Raw genomic sequence first — 17,889 nt, 5'->3', positions numbered from 1 at the left:
CTCCTCTGCACTTTGATGGCTTGCGAATGAGTACTTTTCCAGCAAATACTCATTTTTTTTAGGTGTAGTAGTATGCATGTCTTTATTTTTTTTTGCTGTTGTTCTGCACAGTTCTAATACTGATGTCTCTCTTTCCTGTTTTTGTTATGATCACGCAGGAGGAACAGCAGTAGGTCTAGAGCATTTATCAGAGATGATGAGAACCGCATCCCAGACATTGGAGCTTATGTCATGGTTTGGTTTCTTTCTCAAGCAAGAGATGGTGGGGTGCTCCGTGGCCAGATCATCAGAATCCGTCGGAGTCGAGGTGAGATGAAGTCATTTTTAAATCAACAGTTCACGGCCAAAAATCAGTGTTCATTATCATCACCCTCATGCCATTTCAAACTTTTGAAGACTTAATGATTTTATTTCACCTGGAAAAAAAACACCAATTTATTTCCTCCTGCCTTTGACAAGGTTTGAGTGAATACATGAATTTACACTGTTTTAGGTGAACTGGTTCATTTGAGATTTAGCAGTAGCTCTATGTCAACTGTTTTCATGTCAGTGATGAAAAATATTGATGATGTTATTTTTAGGGCCCAGACACAGCAGAGATTGCAAAGACACCTAAGGTGGAGGTCTCCAGGAGGGTTGACTATGGAGAATTTGTTTGGGGTCTCTCTTTGAGGATCTTAAGGAACTGTGTGGAGCAAAACATCATCCATACCTGTGCAAGCGCTGCAGGTCTCACTGGCGAATGTGGGTGATTGTTTTAATATTACTTTAGGGTTTATTTATTTATTTTTAATGCATTAAGCTGTTTTTATCTTGTGTTATGTAGGTGAGGCCAGTGTGAATGGAGAAACATGGTCTTTTGAACTGCGATCTAACTGGTTCAGAGAGTACAAAGTGCAGAACAAGACTCTTTATGCCCAGGCTTTACCAAGAAGAAGGAGAAGTTTTGGTTGAACTCTTCATGGGAAAAGGGAAAAAGATTGGTGCCATGAGGGTACTTCTCACTTAAATGCATTAACAAGCATTACAGAAATCAAAAAAAAAAATCTCTCTAAAAATGTAAATTTTTTGTTTTTGTTTTGTTTTTTTGTTTTAAATTGGTTAGCTGACACTTCCTTACAGACTGGGGTTGTTCCAGCATCATTAAAGATTGATGCTGTAACCCCTGTAACCTAAAAAAAAAAAAAAAAAAAAAGAATGTTGCACCAGGCGACTTCAATACTAACGTTCATCCTATGTCAAATCTTCAGTTTTTGGCAAAATTACTTGAGCATATTTTGCCTCTCATTTGTTGTATCATCTCAAAGTTAATAACCTTTTTGAACCTCTTCAGTCGGGTTTTTGTAAATCTCACAGTACTGAGCCAGCTTTGGTCAAAGTCACCAATAATTTGTTGATGGCTTCTGACTCTAGTGCAACATCTATTCTTATTCTTCTTGATCTAAGAGCCACTTTTGATACTGTTGATCACAGTCTATTACTTACTTGGTCCTGAAAGAGTGTTTGGTGTGTCTGGGACTCTCTTGAAGTGGTTGAGGTCTTATTTTACTGACCGCTTCCGGTTTGTTTCTATGGGTGGTTATAGGTCAGAGATTAGCTCTGTTTCCAGTGGTGTTCCTCAGGGGTCGGTTTTAGGTCCTTTACATTTTAACATTTATTTGTCACCTTTAGGCCATCTTTTGAGATCGCTCAGCCTTCATTATCATTTGTATGCCGACAATACGCAGATTTATATACATTCAAAACCTCATGAGCGCCTTGAGTTATTTTTGATGCAGATCTGTCTGTGGTTTCTTTTGTCCAGAGTACGGTTTAAACATCTTTTTTCCACCTCAGAAATATTGCAAGATTGCGTCCCATGATAAATTTTACAGTCACAGTTCATTTTCCGTCAGTCTAAGTACACGATGTAACTACAGATACAGAAGAGTCACTTTTTAAATAGTTAAAATATAGAAACTTTTTGTTCATTTTTTGTTCATAAGAGTCTAATCAGATTCAATCATCTATGCTAAGCTAAGCTAAAAGTGCTACCACCAGACCCAGAGATTGGCTGAATGGATTCGAAAACGGTAGAACTCTAGGGGAGTTGGAAAATGAGTCTATTTTCAAAAATAGTGGAGTGTTCTTTTAAAGTTGCCACAGACATTGCTTACTTTGCACGTGCTGCCCTGCTCCGCTCCGCCCCTGGAAAAAGGTTCAGGCTCAGATTCATTTGCTTCAGATTTTTTTTGCTTTAAACCCTGTATGATGCTCACTTTTAAAGCATTGCATGGCCTGGCACCACATTCCCTAACAGAACTGTTACATCTGTACACTCTTAATTGTAGATTGTGCTCCTCTCAGTCAAACTTTAAGTACGTGAGGTTTTTCTCTTTAGATTTGACTCTGATGTGCATTTGCCTGGATTCAAACTCAGTCTCAGCAGTTTATAATTAATAGTAACTTCTAATATCTGTGCTTTGTGTTTGATTCTCTCAGGAGAGGAGACTCTCTGTCTGTCAGACTTGCTCTGAATCGATTTGCCATTCATGAATGTAACAAACCCAGGAGTCTGAAGAGAAGTGAGTGGCTCCTTTTTAAGTATCATATGACATGTACTGTGGATAATAACACAATGGACAGTAATTCTTCATAGTAACATGTATGATGTGATTTCTCAGGTGACGTCCCAGAACAAACCAGACAGCAGTCCTTACAGTGGGAGAAATATCTGATCTCCTGTTACAGTCACAACAGGAAATAATGTTCACAGTAATCAGCAAAATACAGACCTTTGTCATTCTTCATTACTGTACAATCTTATGAATACTTCACAATATCTACTATATGCATTTCATAGTCTCTGTTTGGTTTTTATTTTATTATTATTATTATTATTATTATTATTATTATTATTTTGGTTTAGTTCTTGAACAGTGCACATCAGATACAGGGATGTTTTCTACTGGTCCAGCCGGGCCAGTGGTTTAAATTTTTACTTGAGTTGCCAATATTTTCACTGGCCCTTTCACAAAAAAATAAAATAGTTGCTGTTATCACTGTTTTTGACCCATGTTATCTTTTATTCTAATAAATAAGCTTATATGATACCAATGTACAATTCTCTATTCTAATTTTGATACCGCAGCAAAAACTAGAAGCCTAACAAATATAAAGTTCAAACATTATTAAAGACAAGTTAACAGTCCGCAAATAAGAACAAATAAACAAATTACAAGCAACAGCGAAATGAATATATAGAACAAAGACACAAATAAAATGATTCTTCAGGAAAAACAGCAGACTAAATGAGACGCAGATTCACTCTCTGACACCAGGTGGCGCTACAGCAGCGTTTCCTTGGTTGCCGCTGTAAACAAAGCAGCGCTGTGTTTATAAACAAGGCAAGGCAAGTTTTATTTATATAGCACGTTTCGTACACAATGGTAATGACAGAGTGTTTTACATAAAGAAAGTAAAATAATCATGAAAAATAATAACAAAATAAAAACAAGCAATTTTAAAAATTTGGAAATTATTTAAAAATTTACTTATTTAAAATAAATTAAAAACAGTTAAAAATAGAAAAATGATTTTACATAAAATACAGTGAGATTATGTAAAATACAGTGCAATCGCCGTTTCGGCCATCGCACAGTGCTCATTCAATAAATGCACAGCTAAACAGATGAGTTTTGAGTCATTTAAATGTGACTAATGTTTTAGCACATCTGATCTCTTCTGAAGCTGATTCCAGCTGCGGGCGGCGGCATAGTAACTAAAGGCGGACTCTCCTGCTTTTTGTGTGAACCCTTGGTATTTCTAACTGACTCGATCCTAATGATGTGAGTGCTCTGTTAGGTTTATATTCAGTGAACATATGATAGCTGCAATTATTTTGGTCCTAGGTCATTGACTGATTTATAAACGAGTAAATTACTTTAAAATCAATCCTAAATATAACTGGAAGCCAGTGTAAGGACCTGAGGACTGGTGTGTGATATGCTCAGATCTTCTGGTTCTAGTCAGAATTCTCGGCAGCAGTGTTTCTGGATGAGCTGCAGCTGTCTAATGGTCTTCTTGTGAAGGCCGGTGAGGAGACCATTACAATAGTCCACCCTGCTGGTGATAAAGACATGAACAAGTTTCTCCAAGTCTTGACTGGAAACAAAACATCTAATTCTTGCAATGTTTTTTAGATGATAATATGCTGAAACACTACTTTAAATGCATTATACATGGACAAGATGAAAAGAAAACACCATGTAAACTTTTCTGAAAACAGTTCCCCTCAGACATACACTCATATTACCCCCAATTCAATATCCAGGATTTTCTTCCAATATTTCACCCATCATGAACTTCTCTTTGTGTTTGTCTTAAGTGTCTCTTGTTAACGACTGTTTACACACTTCATAATTTCTCCACACAAATAACATTTTGGAAAATGATTGCAGTTCAGTTTGTGTGCCAGTCTTGAACAGAGAATCAGCTGAAATAAAACAAAAAATGTCCAGTCGACTGTTTGATCTGTACTAATCCACATGTTGTAAATTTAAATATAGATTATTCATTGTTAAAGTTACTTGCAGAGAGTTTTTTTTTAACATACTTTTGTATGTATTTGGTCTGTGAGCGTGAGGGTCAATAAAACCTGCTCGGGACTTGGAGTGTGTGCCTGGAAAAAAACCCTCAGTCAGACGCATACGGAGGGTGAACCAACTCCAAGGTACGGCTAAAAGTAGCCTAATGTTTACCCAACGCGCATCATAAACCTGCCTTTTTAGCCAGAACTAGATATGGGGGTCAAGCTATAAAATATTTTAATGCGACTGAATTTGTATTTCACTTGATCACAGTTTATAAAAAACATTGTAAGCTACGCTTTCATTTCCACAGTTATTCAAACAGCGAATTAAAAAATACACCAAAAGCGACGCAAAGAACATTTAAATGATCAGAGATCAAAACTGACTGTAGTCTAGCGCGAGTTCAAGCACTCTCAAAAAACTCCTGTTATAATCAATGATGCTGTCTACACTGTGAAATAAATCTTTTACATCTCACGCACATCTGCACTTTGATTATGATGAGAAAAACGCTCCGAGCGTTTCATCTCATTCATTCATTTCATTTTCACTTTATTCCCTTTATTTTACGTCACCTCACAAAAAGAAGAGGGAAAATGCGCAAAAGATAAATGGTATGCAGCTATCTCTCATCTAGTTGAAATAGGCTAATGTTATGCTTTGTTTGTTGTTATTACACATATAGGACAACAGCAATCCTTGTTCTGTCCAACTAGATTACATAATCAGACCGTAAAATGTGATATTGTAACAATTTAGTTTTATTTTTCTTTCAAACAAATGAAAAAACCTTACTCACTTAATTATTATTATTTTACTGTACAGTTGTGACTTTTTGGAGGGATTTATGGTATCTTTTATTTATTTGTCTGAATTTGTTCATAATCTCAAGCTGGAGTACCCATGAGCTCCTCTAGAGGGCACTCCATCCCAGACCTTTGCCACTGTATCCCGGACTCCATTTCCCATAACACCCTCTGCTCAGGAATTGATTGCATGCACACCTGTTTCCTGTCATCAGGAATATTTAAGCAGCACAAACACACTGGCTGCATCCGAAACCGCTTACTTCTACTATATAGTAGGGGAAAAGCAGTAGGCGAGTGAATAAGGTGATATGAATCCTTAGTATTCATAAAAGAGTAGGTGAGAATTACCTGGGGTAACGTACCAATTCTCGTGAGATTCGATGTGCATCTACTTAAAGTGTGTCCGAATATGCCTACTTGCCTACTATATAGTAGGAGAACGAGAATGTGAAGAAAGTAGTATAGTCCAAAACCTCAGTATTCATAAAAGAGTAGGCGAGAAATCCCCGGATGTCCTACTGCTTCAGTCCAGATTCTGAAGTGCTCATCGATGGACACTTCAATCCCAGAAGCCCACGCGAGAGGATACGTCATCATCGTACGTGATGGAGGACAGCGACGAGGGTGTTTACAAATGTATTACATACCAAAAAATACGTAAACCATATACATCTTAAAGACAATTACTAAATGTCTATTTAATACGTGACAGGAAAATGTTCTAAAAAGAACTGCAAATGAGCACATCACAACATGAAACAGACATCTGAGTGATGTGTGTGTGCTATTATGTAGAATTTACTGTCAACACTGCTTTAGATGAATGTAAGTAATGTTAATAAACAAATCTACATAAAGTAACTAAACATAAGTTATCTATTTTATTTGTCCATTAGTACTGTTGATAAATTGTGGAGCACTTGTGTTAGATAAAAAGTGAGTTAACACAACATGTAAATGTAGAATTGAGCAGATAAATCACAGAGGATCTTACAGGGACAGACGAGACACGTGTGTTTATTCAGTGCAGTGTGACTGATGAAGGAATGTTGCCATCAAAGACAGTGAGTACACTACAAAAATTAATAAAACATACTTTTAAACATTAAGTTGTAGTTTATTTTAAATATTGCAATTTCAAACAGAGTTATTCAGCACTTTCCTGATTCTTGATTTCTGTGCATTTGCTGCAGAGGAGCTTTTGTGGTGGAGCAGGTGACGGCGGCATTTGTGAAAAAAAGGGGAAACCTGAAACAAAAATTTTAAGTGAGATCCTTCTGTTACTTCTAATACAATCAACAGACATTGTGCTGTTAAAATGACTGCTTTTGTATTGTGTTTGTGCATTTTTGCAGGATCAGAAATGTCTGCAGACTGGTGTGAGCACTGAGGATGGAGAGTCCACAGCAGCATCCTGGAAACGGTCCAGTGCTATGAGAGCCTCCATCTCTCCACCTGCCCTTACTGCCTCATCTGGACCAGATGTTGCTGTGGTCACTTCAACCTCAGTGAGCCCAGAGCCAGCGAGAACATCTAGAGAAAGAACAAAAGATATTGAGGATGTGAGTTTGGTCAAGTTTGTCCTGCTGGTTTCGGTTCATACAACATCAGTCAATGGAGCCTGACTTTTCAGAAGCTTCAAAAGCATCATCAAATAAAGTCACGAATCTTCTGAAAATCAGGCTCCATTGACTGATATTGTATGAACAGAACCCTGCAGGACAAACTTAACTAAAATCACCTTTTGTGTTCAGAAAAAATAAATAAAACACACAAGGATTGAACAGTGTGGAGGCGAGTAAATAATGACTGAATTTATATGTTTGGATGAACTAACCCTTTAAACCCCCCAAATAGAAACTGTATGAAATATATGCATCCTTTTATATTATAGTAGTACCTTGAAGAAATAAACTTTAAGAAATAAGTAGCTTTATTGAGCATTTGTGCCCCAGACACAAAAAAGGATTTACAAAAATCACATTTACATTTATTCATGTCAGACACTTTTATCCAAAGTGACTTGCAGTGCTTGTAGTGGCCGTTTGTCAACAAACAAAAGGAAATTAAACTTAAATCAAACTTTCAAACGACAACTTCTAGCACCCTGGGCAGGTGATGTACGCAGGCAAGAAACGAAATCAAATTCAAACTGGATTCAGGGTTGTGGCTGGTTTATTTGTTCCAACTGAGCAGCAAACAATACAGCATCTCTCGCGCTGGTAAAAAACCATATGCCCATCACCCAGGTGCTACAGGCCACCTTCTACTTCCTACCTATATTTACCTTTACCTGTGCCCACTACTGCCCTCAGGTGTCTAAATCAAATATTGTAGTTATTAAACTAACCAAAAATAAAGACTAAACATAAATAAAAACAATTAACTAAACAAACAAACAAAAGAATATTACTAAAATATATATTACTAATATAAGCAAAATCATAATATTAAACAAATTAATTAACAAATTAGAACTACTGAAAGCAAACTACTGTAGCTCCAACACTCCGGCCCCTAATTGTGCATTATCACAATTACTGAACTCTCAAAACGGAGCTACACTATGTATTCTAACTATATCAGGCACAGATGTCTTGCCGCACCTGCAAGCAAAAGAGAAAGAAAGAGAATAATAGAGGCAGACAAAGAGAAAGAGAGAGAGTCAGTTCATGTGATCACACTGCCGCCTCCAGCAGCAGGCACAGCTTCGTCACAGGCCTCTCTAAGATGCTGGTCTTCGTTTGGAGGCGGACAGAGCGCACAACCCCATCCACATTTGATCTGACATCCAAAACTTTCCCCATCATCCAAGATCCTCTTGAAGCTGTAGCATCTGCCACAAGAACAACATCTCCCGGTGTAAGGTTTCTTCTTAGTGCTGTCCATTTTTGTCTCTGTTGCATCAATGGCAGGTACTCAGAAATCCATCTCTTCCAGAAGAGTTCCGCCATGTACTGTATCTGCTTCCATCTTTTTCTGACATACAGATCATTTCTGTCAAACAATCCTGGTGGCATAATTGGTTTACCTTTCAACAACAGAATGTGATTCGGCGTCAAAGCTTCCAGGTCATTTGAATCATCTGAGGCCCTTGTAATAGGCCTATCATTCAATATTGCTTCAACTTCGCAAAAAATAGTTTGGAGTGCTTCATCGTCCAGGGTCTGCTGTTTAAGGACTGAGGTAAGAACACTCTTCACTGAGCGAATCAAGCGCTCCAAAACACCACCCTGATGGGAAGCTGATGGAGTGTTAAATCTCCATTCTATGCCGTTCTGAAGAAAGGCTCTTTGAATTTTACCATGATTCAGAGCAGTCAGACTCTCCTTGAGCTCACGGCTGGCTCCAACAAAGTTAGTTCCATTATCAGACCTGAGAGTTGAAACTGGGCCTCGTCTGCAGATGAACCTTCTCACTGAATTTATACAGGAGTCTGTATCCAATGTGTATGCTACTTCCAAGTGTACAGCACGACTGGTCATGCAGGTGAAGAGCACTCCGTATCTTTTGAGAAGACCTCTGCCTCTTTTAACTTCAATGGGCCCAAAATAATTGATGCCAACATGAGTGAAAGGGGCTTCATCAGGCAACACTCTTTCAGCAGGTAAGTCCGCCATTTTTTGTTCAAGGAGTCTTTCTCTGTTGCGTCTGCAAACAACACAATCTGATATGACCTTTCTGGCAGCAGAGTTTGCATTTATAATCCAATACTTCCGCATTAAACTGGACAACATATAATTTCTTCCAGCATGACCTATCTGCTGATGAATGTGGTGCAGAATTAGTGTTGATACATGCAAATCTTTTGCCAGAATAACAGGACGCTTGGATTCCACTGCCAGTGAGGCTTTGCTTAACCGACCACCCACTCTGAGAATCTCACCATCCATCACTGGGTCCAATCTGTACAGTGGACTGTCCTTGGATATGGATTTCATACCACTCTGCAGCGAGGTAATTTCATCCTTAAACCGTTGATGTTGTACATACCGGATGATTGACAGCTCTGCCCTGGTCACATCCTGAGGTGTCAGACTCTGTCCTTTGAGCGTAGCCTTAAAGCACTGCATTTGGCTTTCCACCTGTTGATGATAGTCTGTAATATCCATACTGAGGTCAGCAGAGGCATAAAGCTCCTTTCTCCTATGTCCCAATAACACAAGAGTATCCTTGATCTTAAGAAGCCAAGCTACAGCTACCTGCAATCTCTTCCAAGATGAAAAGTAATGAATCAGGTGGCTCATAGCATTGTCTGTGTCTTTAACAACAGCATTCCTCAATTACCTGGATTGCTGCGGTTTGAACCACTGTAGGGAAACCATCCTTATGTATTTGTTTTTTTGTTTTTGTTGGTTTGTATTTTATTTAGTTTTATTCCTGCAATCAGTTTCACCAGGGACGAATTGCTGGACATTCGGCACCACACATCTCCCGATATATTACCGGTTTTCGACTATTCTGATGTTTTGCTGGACATTTTTGTCGGTGGAGCAGCTGCGCTGATCACACGCTTCAAGAGGACGCGCAGACGGGGAAAAAGAGCTGGCGCGCTCGTGAGACTCAGAAAACGCGGATTTCGAACACTGTTGCCTAGCATCCATCAGGCAAATCTCCACTCTCTACCCAACAAAACGGACTAACTCCTTCTGCTCTCTCGGACAAATAAGGATTTCTCACACTCTGCTGCTCTGTGTTTCACGGAAACTTGGCTGCATGACGCCATTCCGGACAGCGCGCTCCATCTGCTGGACTTGCAGCTGTTCAGAGCGGACCGCGACACAGAATCAACGGGGAAATCGCGCGGCGGCGGGACGTGCTTTTACATCAATGAACGGTGGTGTACAGATGTAACTGTGTTTAAAAAGATGTGCTGCTCAGATCTCGAAACACTCTTCATTAACTGAAAGCCGTTCTATTCGCCGCGGGAGTTTCACTCGTTCATTCTGGTGAGTGTTTACATTCCTCTGCAAGCGCACGTAAGCCTGGCTTTACAGAAACTCACTGATCAGATCACAGAGACAGAACAACAACACCCGGACTCCATTTTAATCATTCTTGGGAACTTTAATAAAGCCAATCTCTCCCGTGAACTGCCAAAATACAGACAGCATGTTACATGTCCCACAAGGGACAGTAATATATTGGATCACTGTTACACCACAATAAAGGATGCATATCACTCTGTTCCACGAGCAGCTTTGGGACGTTCTGATCACTGTCTGGTTCATCTTATACCGACCTACAGGCAGAAACTAAAATCAGCTAAAACCTGTATTAAGGACTGTAAAAAAGATGGACTAATGAAGCAGAGCAGGATTTACAATCTTGTTTTGAACTCACTGATTGGAGTGTTTTTGAAGCTGCTGCCACCGATCTGGACGAACTCAGAGAGACTGTAACATCTTATATCAGTTTCTGTGAGGATATGTGTATTCCTACCAGGACTCAACTAATTTACAACACGACAAACCGTGGTTCACTGCAAAACTCAGTCAGCTCCGTCAGGCCAAAGAAGATGCTTACAGGAAGGGGGACAATGTCTTGTATAAACAGGCTAAATACACACTGGAAAAGGACATCAGAGTGGCAAAGAGGAATTATTCTAATAAAATAAGGACTCAGTTCACTTCCAACGACTCAGCATCAGTGTGAAAAAGTCTGAAAGAGATCACCAATTACAAGACACCACCCCCCAGCACTGTGGAGAATCAACGACTGGCAGACGATCTGAATGAGTTTTACTGCAGGTTTGAAAGAAGAACACCCATCACCTGCCCTGAACGCCTCTCCACACAACCTTTCACACCATTCACAACTCCTGCAACCCACCTTGAATGCCTCTCCAAACAACTGTTCTCACCATTCACAACTCTTGCAACCCATCCTGAACACCTCTCAAAACAACCGCCCTCACCATTCACACCTCCTGCATCCCCCCCTCTCCCCCCACACCTGCAATACAGATAAGCGAGGATGCGGTGCGCCAGGTCTTCCGGAAGCAGAAAAGGAAAAAAGCACCAGGCCCAGACTGTGTTACACCAGCTTGTCTGAAATCCTGTGCTGACCAGCTGGCCCCCATCTTCACACAGATCTTCAACAAATCACTGGAGCTGTGTGAAGTCGCTTCATGCTTCAAACGCTCCACCATCATCCCCATCCCAAAGAAATCCAAAATTACAGGACTAAATGACTATAGGCCTGTGGCTTTAACGTCTGTGGTCATGAATTCATTTGAAAAACTGGTGCTGGCCCACCTGAAGGACATTACTGGACCCTTACTGGATCCTCTTCAGTTTGCCTACAGAGCAAAACAGGTCTGTGGACGATGCAGTAAACATTGGACTGCATTTATGTTCTGCAACACCTTGACAGACCAGGGACTTATGTGAGAATCCTGTTTGTGGACTTCAGCTCGGGCCTTTAACACGATCATCCCAAACCTCCTCCTGCCCAAACTGACTCAGCTCTCCGTGCCAACCTCTGTCTGTCAGTGGATCAACAGCTTCCTGACAGACAGGCAACAGCTAGTGAGGCTGGGAAAATACACATCCAGCACCCGTACAATCAGCACTGGAGCTCCCCAGGGCTGCGTTCTCTCCCCAATGCTCTTCTCCCTGTACAATAACGATTGCACATCTAAGGACCCCTCTGTCAAGCTCCTGAAGTTTGCAGAGGACACCACACTCATCGGTTTCATTCAGGACGGTGACGAGTCTGCTTACAGACAGGAGGTTAAAGAGCTGGCTGTCTGGTGTACTCTCAAAAACCTGGAGCTTAACACGCTCAAAACAGTGGAGATGATCGTGGACTTCAGGGGAAACCCCCCTGCTCTTCCCCCACTAACCATCATGAACAGCACTGTGACTGCAGTGGAGTCATTCAGGTTCCTGGGCACCACTATCTCTCAGGACCTGAAGTGGGACATTCACATTGACTCCATTGTGAAAAAGGCCCAGCAGAGGTTGTACTTCCTTCGCCAGCTGAGGAAGTTTATCCTGCCACAGGAGCTGCTGAAACAGTTCTACTCCGCCATCATTGAATCCGTCCTCTGCACTTCAGTAACTGTCTGGTTCAGCTCAGAAGACTACAGAGGGTAGTCCGGACTGCTGAGAGAATCATCGGTACAACCCTCCCGTCTATTCAAGAACTTTACTTATCCAGAGTAAGCAAAAGGGCTGGCAAAATCACTCTGGACCCCTCACATCCAGCACACCCCCTGTTTGAACTGTTGCCATCTGGTCGACGCTACAGAGCACTGAGCACCAGAACGACCAGACACAGGAACAGTTTCTTCCCCCAGGCAATCCATCTAATGAACACTTGATAATAACTGTGGAACACATTACACTATTTATATTTACATACACATACACTTATTATCTAACACACATACTTAGTGTACACTTAAATTATTATTATTATTATTATTTATTTTTTATTTATTTTTGCACATAATATACCTGTACATACATAACTGCTCATTGTAATATATCTGCCATACAATTGTCAATATGTATATTGTCATTCCTTACCTACTTATTTTTATTTTTTGTATTTTTTTTTTTTTCTTTGTATGTTTTTTTTGTTTTGTTTTTGTAATTATTTTGTACTGCTGATATTCTGTCGAGTAATAATATTACTATTATGTGTAAACATACCTGCCAATAAAGCTCATTCTGATTCTGATTCATTCACTGTCAAGTCCCTTTTGATCTCAGGGTCAGCACCAGGAATCACCCGAAGATCTACCTCTTGACGCTTCATCTGCTGGGTTTTCCTTTGTCCCCACATATCTCCACTGATCAACATCAGTTGCCTCTCTGATGACTGCAATTCTGTTAGCCACAAAGGTATAGAATCGCCGGCTTTCATTTGATATATATTTAAGGACTGTTGTGCTGTCAGTCCAGAAAACTGACTTCTCCAGCCTAAGTTGCAACTCCTTCTGTAGCATGCGGTCTACTCTAACAGCGACGACTGCAGCTGTTAGCTCCAGTCGAGGAATTGTTGTCTGCTTCAGCGGAGCAACTCTGGCCTTCCCCATCATAAATGCAACATGCACTTTATTATCCCTTTCCAGTCTTAAGTAAGAGACAGCTCCATACCCAACCTCACTGGCATCAGAGAAGTGGTGAAGCTGTACAGTGACAGGGTTGCCAAAGTCATAAAGCTTAATGCAACGATCAATCTTGAACTTTGCCACCTTGTGGAGATCTTCCAACCAACCAGCCCATTCCTTAGCGAGAACATGGGGAATATCTTCGTCCCATCCAAAGTTTCTTTTACAGAGTTCCTGCGTAACAACTTAGCCATCATGCTGAATGGAGCAAGGAAGCCCAATGGGTCATAAAGGGAGCTGACCACCGAAAGAATTCCTCTTCTTGTCTGTGGTTGCTCTTGTGCTGAGGCCTTAAATCCAAATTGGTCAGTCTCAACGTACCACTGTAGTCCTAATGTACGTTCAACAGGAAGTTGATCTGTATCCAAATCCAGCTCCATCATGTCTTTTGCTCTGTGGCCTTCACTGACAGAGCGCAACACTGCACGACTATTGCTGACCCACTTTGACAGAGTGAATCCTCCTTTTTGACAAAGTGCAGTTAAATCCTGGATCATTTTCCTAGCTTCCTCTTCTGAGGCCATTGAACGGAGGCAATCATCGACATAAAAATTGTTTTTCACTGTACTCACAACCTCTGGAGGGAAGTGTTCTGCGTTGTCATCTGCAGTTCTCCTCAAGGCATAATTGGCACATCTTGGCGATGATGCAGCTCCAAATAGATGTACCTTCATGCGGTATTCCTGCCATACCTGTGCAGTGTCACCACCTGGCCACCAGAGGAAGCGGAGAAAGTTAACGTGCTTATCTGAAACATGAACCTGGTGAAACATAGACTGAATATCAGCCACTATTGCAATAGGCTCCTGCCTAAATCGGACTAAAACTCCAATGAGGCTGTTGGTGAGATCGGGGCCTTGCAAAAGCTGAGTATTGAGCGATGTTCCTTTATATGAGGCTGCACAGTCAAAAACAACTCTTAGCTTGCCCTACTGAGGATGATACACCCCGTGATGAGGGATATACCATACTTTCCCATTGCTCTGTGTCAGCTGGTCAAGAGGAACTGGCTCAGCATGTCGCTGTGTTATTACTTCATTTAGGATCGTGGTATATTCCTCCTTAAAAACACTGTTCCTGTCAAACTTTCTTTTCAGGCTCCATAAGCGCTGCTCTGCTATATAACGATTATCTGGCAGGGTTACATTTTCCTTTCTAAATGGCAAGTCAATACAGTAATGACCTCCAATTAGTTTTGCTGTACTACTGACAATATCCATGAACTTAATATCTTCTCTGGACATTTAAATCTGCTCTTCTGATGATTTCTCATTAAAAAGTCATGGTGATACTGCTTCACAAGCATTTTCTTTGCAGGTGTTCAACAGAGATGCGATTTGCTGTTACAGCAGAATAGCCACTCTTACCTCTACAGCTTCCACCATGAAGAGGACCATTAATGACCCAGCCAACCCTGGTTCTGACAGCGTATGGGCCCTCATCTTGACTATTTATTACTTCCCACGGCTCCAAAACCTTAGGGGCATCTGTTCCAATAAGCAGATCAACATTTGCATGAATGTCATGGAGTATTACATCCTTCAAATACGGCCATGGATCAATATCTGCTTGTCGTGGAATATTAAGTGTAGACACAGGTATAGTTCTTTGAGTCAAAACATCAGGAAGCTCTATGAAATCTTCAGCACCCATGCCAGACACTTCAAGACCTGACAAAACATGAGCATTCACAACCTTCCGTTGGCCCATTGTTCTCAACAAAATGCTTGTCTTCTTACCTCTCAAATTTAACCTTTTCGCCATGGTTTCTGTACAGAATGTGCCGGAACTGCAGGATCCAGGAAAGCATATGTTTGCATGATCTTATTAGTCAGTTTGCTTCTGACCTTTACTGCAACAATAGAGAAGGTAGAATAATCTTCCACACCGGCCCCAATATGGCCACACGTCTGAAAGGTTACAGTTGAATCACTTGGAAGGCTCACAGGATGTTTGACTTGTTCTACAGATATGCCTTTATCCTGTCTTTCTATATGAAGGACCCCGGGGTGTTTCTGATGATATACATAGCAATCCAATCAACTCCTACAGTCTTTGCTTGTGTGGCCTACCTTCAGGCAACCAAAACAAATACCCTTGTCCTTAATGAAGTTGATCCTGTCCCGGTGTGCCTTGGCTTTAAACTGTGAGCACTGACCAAATGTGTGATTTCTCTGCAGGCAGAAAAGACAGTGTGACGAGTGGGGGAAGAAGCTATGGCACGGCCTGCAGAACATAGCACCCACTCCACTCATTGCTGTCTGTGACGAGTGGAGCAGGTGTCGCTCATTTCCCAATCACTCCACCGGCCTCGCTCCGTTCCCACGGCTCTCGGCCCCACCCCACTCGTCACAGACAGCAATGAGTGGAGTGGGTGCTATGTTCTGCAGGCCATGCCATAGCTTCTTCCCTCACAGGAGTGACATTCGTAACGTAGCTGCTCCCCTTCCTTCTTTGTCGTAGCTGGCTGCTACTAAGGAGGCCTTAACGTTAGGATGTTGTGGATCTTGAATGTTTCCAAAAACTGGATCTAAAGCAATTTTCACTTGTCTCTCAATAAAATTTACAAGATCAATGAATGTAGCTCTCTGTCCACTTCTTTCTTGCAGATCACATGCCATATTCCTCCATTTTTCCTCTTAGTTTGTAGGGAAATCCTTTTACATCTTCACCTTTAACGGGTGTCCAGTTAAATATTTTTTCCATGTAAGCAGATCCAATTTTATATTCATCTCCAAAATGCTGAGCAAGAAGATTCTTGGCTCTTTGATAGCCTTGATCTGGAGGTATATGTTGACAACTATGCACAAGATCCTTTGGCTGCCTCCTAGTGCACTGTTCAAGGAACTGCAAACAGTCGCTAGGATTATTCGTTTTCTTCTTCCCCCACATCATTTTCAAAGGCTCTAATAAAGGATTTATATTGAAGAGGGTCTCCATCAAAAATTTGCAGATTTCTTGGAGGAACAACAGAGGATATATTTTGCTGAACCAACTGTGCAGTGATTTCGTTTTGTTTTTGCATAATGCCCCACCATGTCATTTTGGTTGTTACCGCTTTGAGTTTGAGAATTTAATATATGTCCCATTTGACGTCCATTTGCAGTCTGTACTTCTTGATATGGAGCTTCTGGCCCAAATGGCCTTCCATACATTCGCTCAGCAAAATCCTTGTTTTGGCCTAAAAACTGATGCCGGATCAGGTGCAGCATGAACATCATTTTCAGGTGGGACAAAGGCTTTGGCAAGAGGATCTAAACCGATGGATCTTTGAGCTTTGCTCCTCTCCAAATAAGAGTTCATTCCATCAGATCGTCTTGAACCACGCTGTGATGAGTTCACTTCTAAAACCTGAAGCCTTGCAGTTGTAGCTGCCAAGTCTGTTTCAAGCGCCAACTGCTCCTTTTCTCTACGAAGCCTTTCCTCCTGCACTTCTATATGATGTTTCCTTTTTAAAGCTTCGGAGCGTTTAAGCACAGCTGCTCTCTCGGCCTCCGCATTAATGCGCGCCACGGATGTTGCAGAAATCTTTGATATACCAGTGGTGCGTGATTTTACATTACTTGCTCTTACACTTAAGACGTTAGAAATACTGTCTTCAGGTTGTATTCCATCATTAACGCATCCTGCGTCAATAGGTTCTTTTGGCTGTGAGTATGGATAACCAGCCTTAGACAGCCACTCCTTCACATCTTCAATAAATGCATGACATGATTTCATCTTCTCCTCAAAGTTTTTAGTTTTAGTGATGAGTATTTCATCTTCTGTTAGAGGCAATTCAATAAAAGTTTCATGTATATCGAGTGCTTCTTCATAACACTTAATGAACAAAGTGAGCTGAGTGTTCACTGCGTCTGCATTTTCATTTAATTCTATTAGGGCACGGATTTTATCCATAAGCTTTTTAGCCTGGTTAGGTTTTGCAGTGCGTTTTTCTTGACAAGTTCGTATATAAAAGCACATTCCTTTAGAAGTCAATTTAATTGACCGCTTTGATTCTGGCCTCTCCACATCTGTCATTTTGTTGCAAACTTATAGCTTTAATTGTTGATAATATCAGTGAATGTTCACAATCGGACAACAAGGCTATCAAAACGTTTATTGAAACAACTTTGTTTTATACAAACAAATCCTCTTCATCCACACAAGCGCACTTTCACTGGCTTTACTTTTTATAAATGTATGCCACCTGATGCGTTGATAATTCAACAAGCGCACAGCCAATTAAACTTAAAGCAGTCCAAGTTTAAGGTCATGTAACTTTTCATGAACCCGTTTTCCCATACAGCATTTCTAGCAGTACATACCAAACTGGAGATTCTTAGCTCGGATCGGCCTCTGTCTCATGCCAGCAGATAATCCATGAATGGTGAATAAAACAATCCTT

At 40.9% G+C, this 17,889-nt stretch overlaps 1 long non-coding RNA gene across 1 annotated transcript; it reads left to right on the top strand.

The window, feature by feature from the left end:
* The first annotated feature begins 2,479 nt into the window (after positions 1–2,479).
* On the top strand, positions 2,480–3,038 carry LOC122139547. Its single transcript, XR_006156382.1, has 2 exons — positions 2,480–2,564; positions 2,664–3,038. It is a non-coding gene; the product is annotated as an uncharacterized LOC122139547 (long non-coding RNA).
* The last annotated feature ends 14,851 nt before the right edge of the window (positions 3,039–17,889 follow it).

Source organism: Cyprinus carpio, chromosome B14 (genome assembly GCF_018340385.1).
Source record: "Cyprinus carpio isolate SPL01 chromosome B14, ASM1834038v1, whole genome shotgun sequence".
In the NCBI taxonomy this organism is placed as follows: Eukaryota; Metazoa; Chordata; class Actinopteri; order Cypriniformes; family Cyprinidae; genus Cyprinus; species Cyprinus carpio.
This window is presented reverse-complemented; position numbering and strand designations above follow the sequence as displayed.